Raw genomic sequence first — 12,960 nt, forward strand, 5'->3', positions numbered from 1 at the left:
ATGTAATCAAACTAATAGGCCCAGTGCCTGAGGTGCTTACTGACAGGCTTAATTAGTCAGAACCCCAAATAACTTGTTACTTCTTGTTGCTCATGTTATTAACGGTAGATCGAAGAGTAGAAATTCTAGCCCAGGCAAACTCATAACATTTATATAGTTAAGACCTTTTCACAGGCTCCTGTCACATTTTTGACAAAGGTTGTCTTAGTGGCCATCTGCTTTTGCTCTCAGTGATGACCTGTGATTGCATCAGATCAATTGCCACCTACTAGATCAATTTATATAAGACCTGTCCTGCATATTCATAAAGCAAGATAATTCTTGTCACATATATGTGAAAGACTGCACCAGAAAATTAATCAGTGTAATGTCAATGGAGGACCCAATATCTACTCTTTTTTTAAAAAAATCTTAAACAAGTTATAAGTCCCATGAATTTTAAAATATGTACTTCATTTATTAATTTTTGGTTGTTAAATGGAGGATCTCAAAATTTGTTGAAAACCTGAAGTTTTCAGTTGCTAGAAAATAAATGTTTTTCTGTTACCGGAAACTCTTTTTGCTACAATAAAGGAGTTAGACTGGATGAATGAGAATAAAATCTGATTGAATCAGATAAAGTCAAACAGAAAAATAGATCCTGGGCGCTATAAGAAGCAAAGGTAGTTCAGATGTCTTAACTGTTCAGATCATTTTATAAATCCATTGTAAATAAGTTTAAAACAAAGCGTATTCATTTTCAACTTAATATCATGACTCTTCTGAAAATGTTAGCTAAATATTATTTTATGTTTTCAAATTTCATTGTCTGTTTTTGTATATTAAAATTGATTACTACATAGAGTGCTGAGCTATCTTACTACCAAAACAACATAACCAGAATACCCTGCTTCACAACATTGTTATGAAAAATATTCTCACATATCTCATATCTTTGAGTCTTCTATTGATAGTTCAATAACCTATCTACTCAGAAAGTAAGTTGTTTAGTAGGATATCAGTCCAGGGTGATGCCATCTCTCCCTCTACATGATTGGAAAAATAAAGAACCAGAATGACTTACTGGAGGCCCAGGGAATAAATATGGCCTCAAATGCCTTTACATTTGTTTACCACTAGTTGTTCTGTAATAATTTATGTTTGAATTATCTTTTAGAATTTAATTTCAGGAAAATTTCATGTAAGAATCAAAATGTTCATTTTCTTTTAAATAATCAGGATATGTGGTAAATCCAGGCCAGATTGTAAAATAAAAAAAAAATTCCTGAAGTTGGTAGACTCTACATGCTGTAGACACAGCTATATGTTGCTGCTTTCTCAGTTGTCTAAGTACTACGGTCCTCTACCTTGTGTCTAATATGCTGCTGGGTAAATGTGACTAAGTAATGAGAGCTTATCTCATCTAGTCCCACCCAGTGAGAAATTATCCCAAATAGTTTTAAACTTAGAAAAAATAACCAAGATCAGGTGGAAAACCATGTTTATTTTACAGTAACCTCATTAACACAGAATAGCAAGCACAAGGGAAAGAAAAAACGGGGGAATTAAGTGGGCTTTATAGTCCCATCAGAATAACTTTTAAATAATGATTTAAAATTTGTGGATGCCAATTTTGTGTGTGTGTGTTTTTAAAATTTTTATCCTTTTTTTATGTTGGGACGGTCATATTTGTGACCCTGCAAAGTACAATTTCTGTGTGTGAGAATGCTGATGAAGCCCCAAAGGAGTGAGTGTGTGCGGAGAGCAGCTACAGTGTTTGGTCAGGTTCAAGCCTCGGACTACTGAGAGGGCATGGTCTTCTCGTGGCAAAGCCACATGCAGGTCCCAGCTTGGAGGGCAAAGCCCTTCCAGCACAATTATAGCCAAAGGATATAGTTGTAAGCTTGACCTTATGGTCGGAACCTGTGGTCCCAGGTGGCTAAGTGATATAGGCTGTGGGAGGTGCAGCAAGTAAACAAAGCTTGATCAGGTGCATGTAATTTAGTAGATTGGAAACCACGCATTACTTTGCCTCGTGGAATCTGGCTAAAAAATAAAGACTTGGCTTGCAGGCCATGGTGCTGCCTCTTCATCAGAGAGGACAGTGTCCCACCCAGCCCCAGCTTTCTTCTCTTGTCTGTCTTTTCTTAATCCTTCACCGCCCCCTCTCAGGCTCACCAAACCTGGCTGTGCTTGGCACGGCACAAGTGTGTATATGTTTTATCTATTTATTCTGACATATATAGTTCATATGCTTTCTCATTTCTTATAGTCACACTCAAATATGAGTAGATTAATTGTCACAATGCAGTTATCTATCTTTTTTCAACGTTTTCACTATACAAAAAGTGCGCTCTACTGAGACAAATTCAATTAATTAAGTCACTCTTACTTCATATTATACTTTATTCTGTTTAGGCAGCATAACAATTCTGTTGACATTTTACTCATGGATGACCTCTTTTAAAGTTAATTCCTATTCAGTTGCACTCTGTAAGTAAATCAAAAGATGAAGTAGAATATGAACAATTTATCTTTTTAAAGAGCCAGAATATCAATGTGAAGGAAAAATAAAACTGACATGAAGTTCATAATGTTATAAAATAAGAAGCATTTAATCTATGATATCTATTTATTTAATAGATTTATGCTAGACATCCATTTCCTGGCAATGCTAAATGTCATAATTTTTTAAAGATTTCCCAAATAAATTTAGATCTTGTTACTGCAAAGCTGAAACAAGATTCTATGTAAGTCACATACAAAAAAAAATATTATTATTAATAATTGTGTCAGGAGTTTGGCCAAAAAAATGCTAATTTATTAAGTATAAATGCTACCCAACAAAATGATTGGAAAGGACAATTACTGCTGCTAACTTGGTCCTCTTCCTCTTCTGTTTTCCTTTCTTTTGCTATAAGTACTATTTTGGCCTGATATTACTGAAATCCATAGTTGCCTGGTTTAAAGGTATTTATTTATTTGTTTATTTACTTATTTATTTATTTTTCTTTTTGTGTGTGTGTGTGACATTGCTACTGGTAACACTGACCATAGCTCTGGCAAGGCTATGGTCCTCCTTCAGTTACTCACAGTTCCTTCCTTACTCCATTATACAACCTATCATTCTCTTCTAGCCTGGAGCCAAAAATAAAACCCTTTTGAGAGAATCTCTTTAAAATGGTCTGCACTATTTCTTCCATTTCTTTGGATTCCACTATTATTGAGGCAGTATAAAGTGATTAAGATCTTGGGTCTGAAGCTGTATTCAAATTGTTTCTCAACCATGTATAAATTCTGTAAGTTTGGGCTAAATATGTCATTTTTCTATGCTTCAGTTTCTGGGCAATATGAGGAAATATATAGACACTAGAGGCCCAGTGCACGAATTTGTGCACAGGTGGAGGGGAGGGGACTCGGGAGGTTGGCCAGCCTGTCCTGCTCCCAATCAGGGATGGGGGGCCGATCAGGGCCAAGCTGGCCAGTGGGAGGGGCCGAGGGAGGTTTGGGGGTGCCGATCAGGGCCCCGATCAGGCCGGTTGGCTGCCTCAGTGCACGTCATAGCGACCAGTGACCAGTCGTTCTGGTTGTTCCTGTGTTCCGGTTGCTTGGCTTTTATATATATAGATTGTAATAGAAGGAATTGATATTTTTGTGAGGTGATCAGGAAAAGTTAAAGGGTGATATGTAAGTAAAGATCTGAAAAAAAAGTGAGGGAGTGTTACATCTGACTATCTGTGGGAAGGTGGTCAAGTTGAAGGAAAGAGCATGTGTCAAATTGTTGAGCATGTTTGGACTGGCAATCAATAGAAATGGAGGTGAGTGTGGCTAGTGTGCAAAAATGGTCAAGAGGGATGAGTTCAGAAAGGAGGTAGAGAATTGAGTATTTATGATTGGCTATCATAAATACTTTGTTTTTGACTACTGGTATGAGAGAGGATGTCAATGAAGGACTTTGAATGAATAGAAGTGCAACGAATTCTGACTAAAGTTTTGTCTTTTCCTGGGGTTTAGTTCTTCCTTTGCTCTACCACACTGCCTTCTAATTCATTTTCACTGTCCTCATTTTTCTCCAGGAAGCTTCTTTATGATCAGGGCCATTAATTATTCATCTTTGAATCTACAGATTCTAGGAAACTGCCTGGATTAAAATAACTGCTCAATAATTATTTGCTGAAGAAATGTATTGCAAAAGGGAAAATAATTCACTCCTGAATTAGTCAGCTGAGTGTAGCAGAAAGGGCCATGTTCTGAAATTCAGGGGTGTTTTATTTGTTTTTTTGCTGGTTTTGTTTTTCCTCAGAAACACGAGCTTTGTGACTTTAGAACAGTTCTGTAATTATTGACTCATTCATCAAACCTTTCTGACTTAATTCTATGAACAAAGGATGGCATCTCCTAAATTATCTGGCTCTTGGTTTTTCTGTTTTTGTTTTATTTTTGTTTTGTTTTTTACAATGAGAACTGGATTGACCTGTAAAGTCCTATTGGCTTTTAAGATATCTCGTTCTAAATTAAGGGTATTGTGACTCTCAAGTAATTTTTGGTTTAACTCGCTCAAATGGACCATTTCCCAGGTATGTTTTAATGAAATTGGAGACTAGAAACTAGCTCCAAATTATTAAAGCTTTAGGCCTATTGAGAAGTCACAAGTTTTATAAAACTTTAAAATGCTTCCTCCCATTCAGTTGGACATTGCTAATAATCTTGCATCTATTATTCCCCTTGATATTTTTATATTGTCTAATTCATAAAACTTAACAAAGCATATTGTACACATAAACCTATGTCTCTTTTTAATATAAAAGAAATTAGGACATATTAAAATATATGCATTAATGAAGCTGCATAAAAGCAGCTCTACTAGTTACCATCAGACATCTTGTAATATGAATTCAGCTACTAATTATTAAAATACACATTAAATATTCATGTGCCATTAATAATGTATCATAAATACATTGTATAAAGGAATGTATGATATATTTATTATGACATTCAGGAGAATTATCTTGAGGCTACAGACTAATTTAAAATATCGTCATACACACATTCTGGGCTATTTCATGAAAACAGCCATATATTCTATTAATGAGCTAACTTTAACTTGGCCCCTCTGAAAATTTCCTGTGCTATTTTTAATGCCTTGAGGAAATAAGGTGGGATTTAAACTAAGATCATTTCTCCATAATCATTGCACATTATTGTAGCATGTTAAAATTATACTAAAATTTAGCATTGCCATATTTGGTGTGGAGGGAAAAAATAAGCTTACAGCATTATTATCTATATTTTCTATATTGCTCATTTGAGAATAAAACGTCTCCCTGTTATTTTTTAAAATTTCAAGAATGAAAAATGTATCATTTATTTTACTTAGAGAATTGTCTACAATATGCAGTCACCTTGGACAAAAGGGTTTGGTGGTGTCCATGAAGACTCTGTGGCTCTTACTATGATGCCATATCACAGTAATGTCCACAATGTTGTTGACTTCATCATCTATTGAAAATAATTTGTTATGGCCCAAGACATGGCCACTTTAGGAAATCTCAAAATTGTAATTAATCCATGCTCATGAGTTAATCTAGGTTATTATATATCTTTGAAAATATTCATTAGTATTCTGGTGATTATATTGCTTAAACATACTTATACAGTGTTGCATACAAAGGAGTCCTTCATTTGTATATATTAACAATAACAATTTGCCCAACATTTTGACCTTGGCCCTCATGAATTAACAATTTTCCTCATCTTCCTTAATGTATCTCACTCCATTGCTGGTATAATTGGGTGCCCAGCACCTACTTATCAACAACTGATCTTTGCTTTTACTCTTAACTGCACTCAGATGCTTCCAGGGTATGTTCCCTGATCTAGCTGTTCTTAGAAACCTTGAAAAGCTCCCAACTATAGCTAATGTCCGTTTTTTAGCTCCTTCCACATAGTCAAATAATTTTTCATTGTTTTCTGATTTCTTTGTCTCACCTCCAATAGTTGGTGGGACTATTCTTATATATTTATATACATATATGTACATATATATATAAACATATATAAATATTTGTAGCATGTCTATCTCAATTGTGGAAAATACACTGCTTTTAATTTTATTTCTATTATTTTACTTATCGATAAGATCATAATCTAATCTAATAATAGACAAACAGGGTAATTGACCGTACCTTCGCTACACCTCCCATTGGCTAATCAGCGAGCTATGCAAATTAACCGCCAACAAAGATGGCGGTTAATTTGCATACGTGGCTCCAGCCAGAGCAGGGAAGGTGCTGAAGGCAGCTCTGGCTGGAGCAGGAAGGTGCTGAAGGCGGCTCCGGCCGGAGCGAAGGCCTGGGGGCCGGGTGCCAGAGGAAATCCGGTGCCGGCAGCCAGGGGAAGGGAAGGCCTATTGCACAAATCTTTTCGTGCAACAGGCCTCTAGTATCCTATAAGGCAAAATGTGGTCCCACAATCAGCTGTGTTAACATCACTTGCGAACTTGTAGGAATGCAAATCCTTAGGCCCCAACTCAGAACTATTGAATCAAAAACTCTAGAGTGGGGCCCAAATACCTTAACAAGCCGTCCATATAATTCCAATGGCACTTCTATTTGAGAATCACAGCCATTAGGCTTTTGTGTGATCTAGAAGAAATTTTGAATTTCTTCCTCCAACTGCACTGGGGTTGGCTTTGATTTCTCCTTCTGCATATGCCCTGACTCACATTTGCTTTCCTGCACCAGAGTAATGTTCTCACCTTTAACATCACTGTGAGATTCTTTACTTCCTGGATTCTTTGCTACCAGATATTGTCAACAGTGAATGTTCTTCACTATCCTATACAGCCAGTCAAGATGTAGGTGCTTTCCTAAGGCCTTATATTAACTCTAGGGTGACAGCTTTCAATCTTTCTCAGGCAAGGCTCAGGGAGATATTTCTTCTTTATGCACTATCCATTTAAATCCTTAGCCCCCAAAGGCAAAGAAAATTGGTCCAAATACAATGTATCTGCCAATGATAATTAATCCATTAGTTGTCTTCAGGAAGGTCATCATGATTTATCTTCTATTCCACAGAAAATAGTCACCCAGCTATCTACCTACATCAGTCCTGCCAAGTTCACCACATTTTGGGATTGTGCTATTAATTAATACACTAACATCGCTCTATTGACATATGTAAGGATATTTATTTCCATCTCATTTTGATTTCACATTGGCTATTTCATATAATTATTGAAACACATTGGTGACAGAATCATAGCTCTCTTTTGTATCTACATGAATGAAGATGGCTTTCATAATGTATAATAAATACCAGTTGCCAAAGATGGTTCTACTAAAAATAGGGCTTTGCATTATAAAATACTCCAATGCTATAAAATTATAAGCCATGCCACTCTGAACATGCCTCATTTTATATTCATTGCATACTGATTTTTAAAACCCTGCCAAGAAATGTCCCCAAAAAAGCAGCTGTTCATTATAACTGAACATGTCCAATTTGACAGCTTGCATCATTACAAGTTCTTAGTTCTTTTTCTTTACATTTAAAATGCATACGTGTCTCTATAATTAATTTATTTAATAAGCATAAAGATAGCAAATATTATTTTCACTTTGAGTAGTTTATTTTAAAATATCATTTGAACTGGCCTCTTTTTTGTGGTGCCTCTGCGTCGGTCAGCTGCTTCAGGATAAAGCTAAACATCTCTTTCCCAGTCCCTGGCTGTCAGAAACTCATTGAAGTGGATGATGAATGCAAACTTCGTACCTTTTATGAGAAGCGTATGGCCACAGAAGTTGCTCCTGATGCTCTGGGTGAAGAGTGGAAGGGTTATGTGGTTCAAATCAGTGGTGGAGATGACAAACAAGGTTTCCTCATGAAGCTGGCCATGGCCATGTCTGCCTGCTGCTGAGTAAGGGTCATTCCTGTTATAGACCAAGGACTAGAGAGAGAAAGCGCAAATCTGTTCGGGGTTGCATTGTAGGTGCCAATCTCAGTGTTCTCAACCGGGTCATTGTAAAAGAAGGGGAGAAAGATATTTCTGGTCTTACCGATACCACTGTGCCTCATCGCCTGGGGCCCAAAAGAGCTAGCAGATTCCACAAACTTTCACTCTCTCCAGAGAAGATGATGTCTGCCAATATGTTGTGAGAAAGCCCTAAACAAAGAAGCTAAAAAACCTTGGACCAAAGCACTCAATATTCAGAGTCTTGTAACTCCATGCATCCTGCCACACAAACACTGGCGTGTTGCTCTGAAGAAACAACATACTAAGAAAAGTAAGGAAGAGGCTGCAGAGTATGCTAAACTTTTGGCCAAGAGAAGGAAGGAGGCCAAAGAAAAACGCCAGGAACAGATTGCCAAGAGACATGGGCTGTCCTCTCTGAGAGTTTCTACTTCTATATCTGAGTCCAGTCAAAATGAGATTTTTGAAGACACTGGGGGGTAGGGGAGGCCAGGGGATTGTCAAGGGCGGGAAAAAAAAAGGAGACATATGTAATACTCTTTGTAATACTTTAAGCAATAAAACAATAAAAAAAGAATAAAAAAATGAGATTTTTCTAAGAGTAACAAATAAATAAGAACAAACATAAAAATATATTACTTGAATTAATGCAATTATGTATCTATAGATTTTACTTAAAATATAGCTTAAAATGTTTTATCAAATTTGTTTTTTAAAAAGTTTCTAATAACATAAATGTGTCCAAGTTTTAATGCAGTATTTAGTCCAATTGAGTAAATATTTAACAAAAAATCACTTTTAAGAATAAATATTACTGAATGATTATGTTATGATTAACAAATTTTTTAAAAAAAAATATGAGGTAGGAAAATCAAAAGGAGGGATTTTTAGGAATTCGTCCAGCAAAAGATACAAAAATTTACTATGACATTTCACTGACTCCATTAGCCCTTCATTTATATTCAATTCCTACTTAAGCTTAGCTATGCTTGCAGTAAATGACCATTGCTTAATGATTACTTCTTCGAGGTTTTTTGTTTTTGTTTTTGTTTGTTTGTTTGTTTTTAAGGAAAACTATTCCTGTGAATTTGATATATGTGGAATAAGTTGGAATTGCAATAGTAATAGAAAAATATTTAAAATAAAAAATATCCTAATAGATATCTCTGTCTCACTTATTATAAAAGCATACAATTTACAAAGTCCAGAAATCTTTCCTCTTGGGAAATGTTTCTTAAGTTACTTCACAAAGTGGATTCATTGTTGCTTTGAGTCCTGAATTATATATTATTTCTAGTCATGTACTCCTTTATAAGGAGAGCTGATACTTGCCCACAAACTAATACAGATGGGCATTGTCAGAAACCAAATTATCATTGTTATGTCTTATTCAATAAGTGGTACAATTTTAATCAGCCTTAGAAAACTCAGATAGATTTCCAGAGAGCAGCTAAATTATAATAAAATGTGTGCAGCTCCCTACCTAATCAATCTCAAATGCTCTTTTCAGAGAAATTAAAAGGTTTGGTACTTGGCATATTTTACAGAAATATATGAGAGACAAAAATCATTGATTCTGCCTTTTATTCTTTGGGCAACTGGCTTCCAGTAAATTTAACTATTAGCCTGCTGAGGTTTTATTTTTCTCTTATATGAACTGGATTGAGTAGTAAACTTTAGAATTAATTTTAATAATTTTAAAGCCACACACACACACACACACCCCAAAATGTTAAAATAATACTCTTACCCACAAAACTATCACCCTTGCATATGAAGTCATTTTCATATAATTCAATTCATAATTTTTAAGAATTTATACACTAAAACATTTTATTCTTTTTGCTGTGGGATATACACAGACTCAAAATATAATATTGCTAAGCCTCAAAAAGTCTTTGAATTATGGGAAAGTAACAGAGAGTGATGTTACACAAATAATAGCAATTTAAAGTATAATGTAATATATATCATATAAAGAAAAAGAGTGTGTAGACTGTTCTGCAGGTTGGGAAAAGAAAACACAGTTCTCTCTTCCAGAAATTTTTTACTTTCATTGAAAAACTAGCATTTGAAATATTAGAGCAGAGCCACTCCAATGACAGATGTTAAAGGGCATAGGTATCTTTCATGATGGTGTTGAAAAGAAGATATTTGGAAGCCATCTCCAGATATTCTGATTCAGTAATTCTGGGCTGGGGCCCAGGAATCCATCATTTATAATATGCACCTCAGGTGATTCAGATCTAGCAGCCCTTTGAGATCATAGGAGTTGCTTTAGATTTGACATTAACAGGCTTTTATTTTTTCCTTAATTTATGTAAGTTAACCAAGTAATCTTCAAATGATTCTATTTTGTGTCATATTTTTCTTGCTTTTGTTTACTTAGCTAGAATCTGTTTTCTGTTGCTTGTGCTTTAGGATATATATACATTTTCTGAGTCAATGTGGCTGTTCCTTAAGACTATTGTTTAATATAAATAAACTAGAGGCCTGGTGCACAAAATTCGTGCACTCGGGGATGGAGAGGGTCCCTCAGCCCAGCCTGCATCCTCTCTCAGTCTAGGAGCCTTCAGGGAATGTCCAACTGACAGCACAGGGAGTGGGCCTAAGCCAGCAGTTGGACATCCTTAGTGCTGCTGCAGAGGTGGGAGAGGCTCCTGCCACCGCCGCTGCACTTGCTAGCCATGAGCCCGGCTTCTGGCTGAGCGGCTTTCTCTGGTGGAAGCGCACTGTCCACCAGGGGGCAGCTCCTGTGTTGAGTGTCTGCCCTCTGGTAGTCAGTGTGCAGCATAGCGACTGGTTGTTCTGCAGTTCAGTAGATTTGCATATTAGCCTTTTATTATATAGCTAAATAAATAAATAAATATTTTGCTTATGTACATATGAATCCTTATGGATTCTTTAAAAGCTCATATATAGATTGGGACAAAAGTAGGTTTACAGTTGTGAGGGCACAAAACACCATTTATTCTTATATTATTATTTATTCATTATTGTATTATTTTCTATCTGAACAACTATAAACCTACTTTTGCCCCACGCTGTATGTAATTTGATGATATAATTAAATGAAAAAAAATGCTTTTTCATGCTACTGTTAAAATACTTTCCTCAATGAATGTTTGTTCTCTACATTTTAAATTATATAAATCTTGATTTGATCTTGAGAAGAAAAGAGGAAGTTTTCTATATACTTTATTATGTCTCATATTCTAATTTTACATATCTATGTTTAGATAAAACAAAGGGTATCTCATCATTTTCACTTTTGATGATATAATTAAATGAAAAAAATGCTTTTTCATGCTACTGTTAAAATACTTTCCTCAATGAATGTTTGTTCTCTACATTTTAAATTATATAAATCTTGATTTGATCTTGAGAAGAAAAGAAGAAGTTTTCTATATACTTTATTATGTCTCATATTCTAATTTTACATATCTATGTTTAGATAAAACAAAGGGTATCTCATCATTTTCACTTTGAAATGATAGTAAGGTTCAATTTAAAAATGGAAAATAATTAATGCATGTATTTATGAAAAAATTAGGTAATATTGCAAAATAATCTCTTTTTATCATTTGAGTTCTGTACTCATACTTCAATCTACAATTTGTTCAAGATCTAAAAACAGGATTTAGTACTGTCCTCAGTCAATAAATGTTTCATGAATTACTGTGATTAGCTCTCAGTTTGATTTGCAAGATTAGTTTATACACTCCTTCAAGTACAATCAAGGCTAAAAATAGAGTGCTCTGAATGGAAGACTGGTAAACAATACACAATCTCTTCCCTCATGATTCTTACAAACAGAGAGAAATAAACTGTCTTTACTATAAAGAGTAATAAAAACACAAATAAACATGAGCCACTAAGCTAAATTATTTCTTTTGTTATATAAATGTTGTAACACTCTCAATGCCAATTGTTATTTCTCTCAACACCATAGACCAGGGGTCCTCAAACTACGGCCTGCGGGCCACATGCAAATACAAATATTGTATTTTTTCCTGTTTTGTTTTTTTTACTTCAAAATAAGATATGTGCAGTGTGCATAGGAATTTGTTCATAGTTTTTTTTTTAAACTATAGTCTGGCCCTCCAACGGTCTGGGGGACACTGAACTGGCCCCCTGTTTAAAAAGTTTGAGGACCCCTGCCATAGATTGTGGTGATTTTACACACATTTGTGTGCATGCTCATGTGAGTGTGTGAGAGTGATTTACCCCTTCTCCATGTCTTTCTAAGAGACTATGAGCCTCAGGGTATTGTATCTCAGAGTGGCAATCTAGCCTTATTTCTTGATCTTTGTATACCTAGTACCTAGTTCCTAGGACAGTGATGGTGAACCTTTTGAGCTCGGTGTGTCAGCATTTTGAAAAACCCTAACTTAACTCTGGTGCCGTGTCACATATAGAAATTTTTTGATATTTGCAACCATAGTAAAACAAAGACTTATATTTTTGATATTTATTTTATATATTTAAATGCCATTTAACAAAGAAAAATCAACCAAAAAAATGAGTTCGCGTGTCACCTCTGACACGCGTGTCATAGGTTCGCCATCACTGGCCTAGGACATAGAAGGGAGTCAGTAAATACTACCTGTTAAGTGAATGAACAAGATGCTATTTTTATAGACTTATTTTATGAAAGGCTGAATTTCCCACATGGGTATGTTGTCAAAGAAAATTGAGTTTTTATACTTAATTACTTTAGCCTCCTATAAAAATAACTACATATATTCAGTGTATATGTTTATACATATATATAAAGTTTGGTCCATATCTATATATATAAAAGCCTAAGCAACCAGCCGTCCAGCTGACTGACTGGTAGCTATGATGCACACTGACCACCAGGGGGAAGACACTCAACGCAGGAGCTGCCGAGTGACAGCAACTTTGCAGAGTGCCCTCTCACACTCTGGAATCCTTTGGGGAATGTCAGACTGCTGGTTTTGGCCCAATCTCCACAGGCCAGGCCGAGGGACCCCACTGGTGCA

This window comes from Myotis brandtii, unplaced genomic scaffold (assembly GCF_000412655.1).
Source record: "Myotis brandtii unplaced genomic scaffold, ASM41265v1 scaffold750, whole genome shotgun sequence".
Lineage (NCBI taxonomy): Eukaryota > Metazoa > Chordata > Mammalia > Chiroptera > Vespertilionidae > Myotis > Myotis brandtii.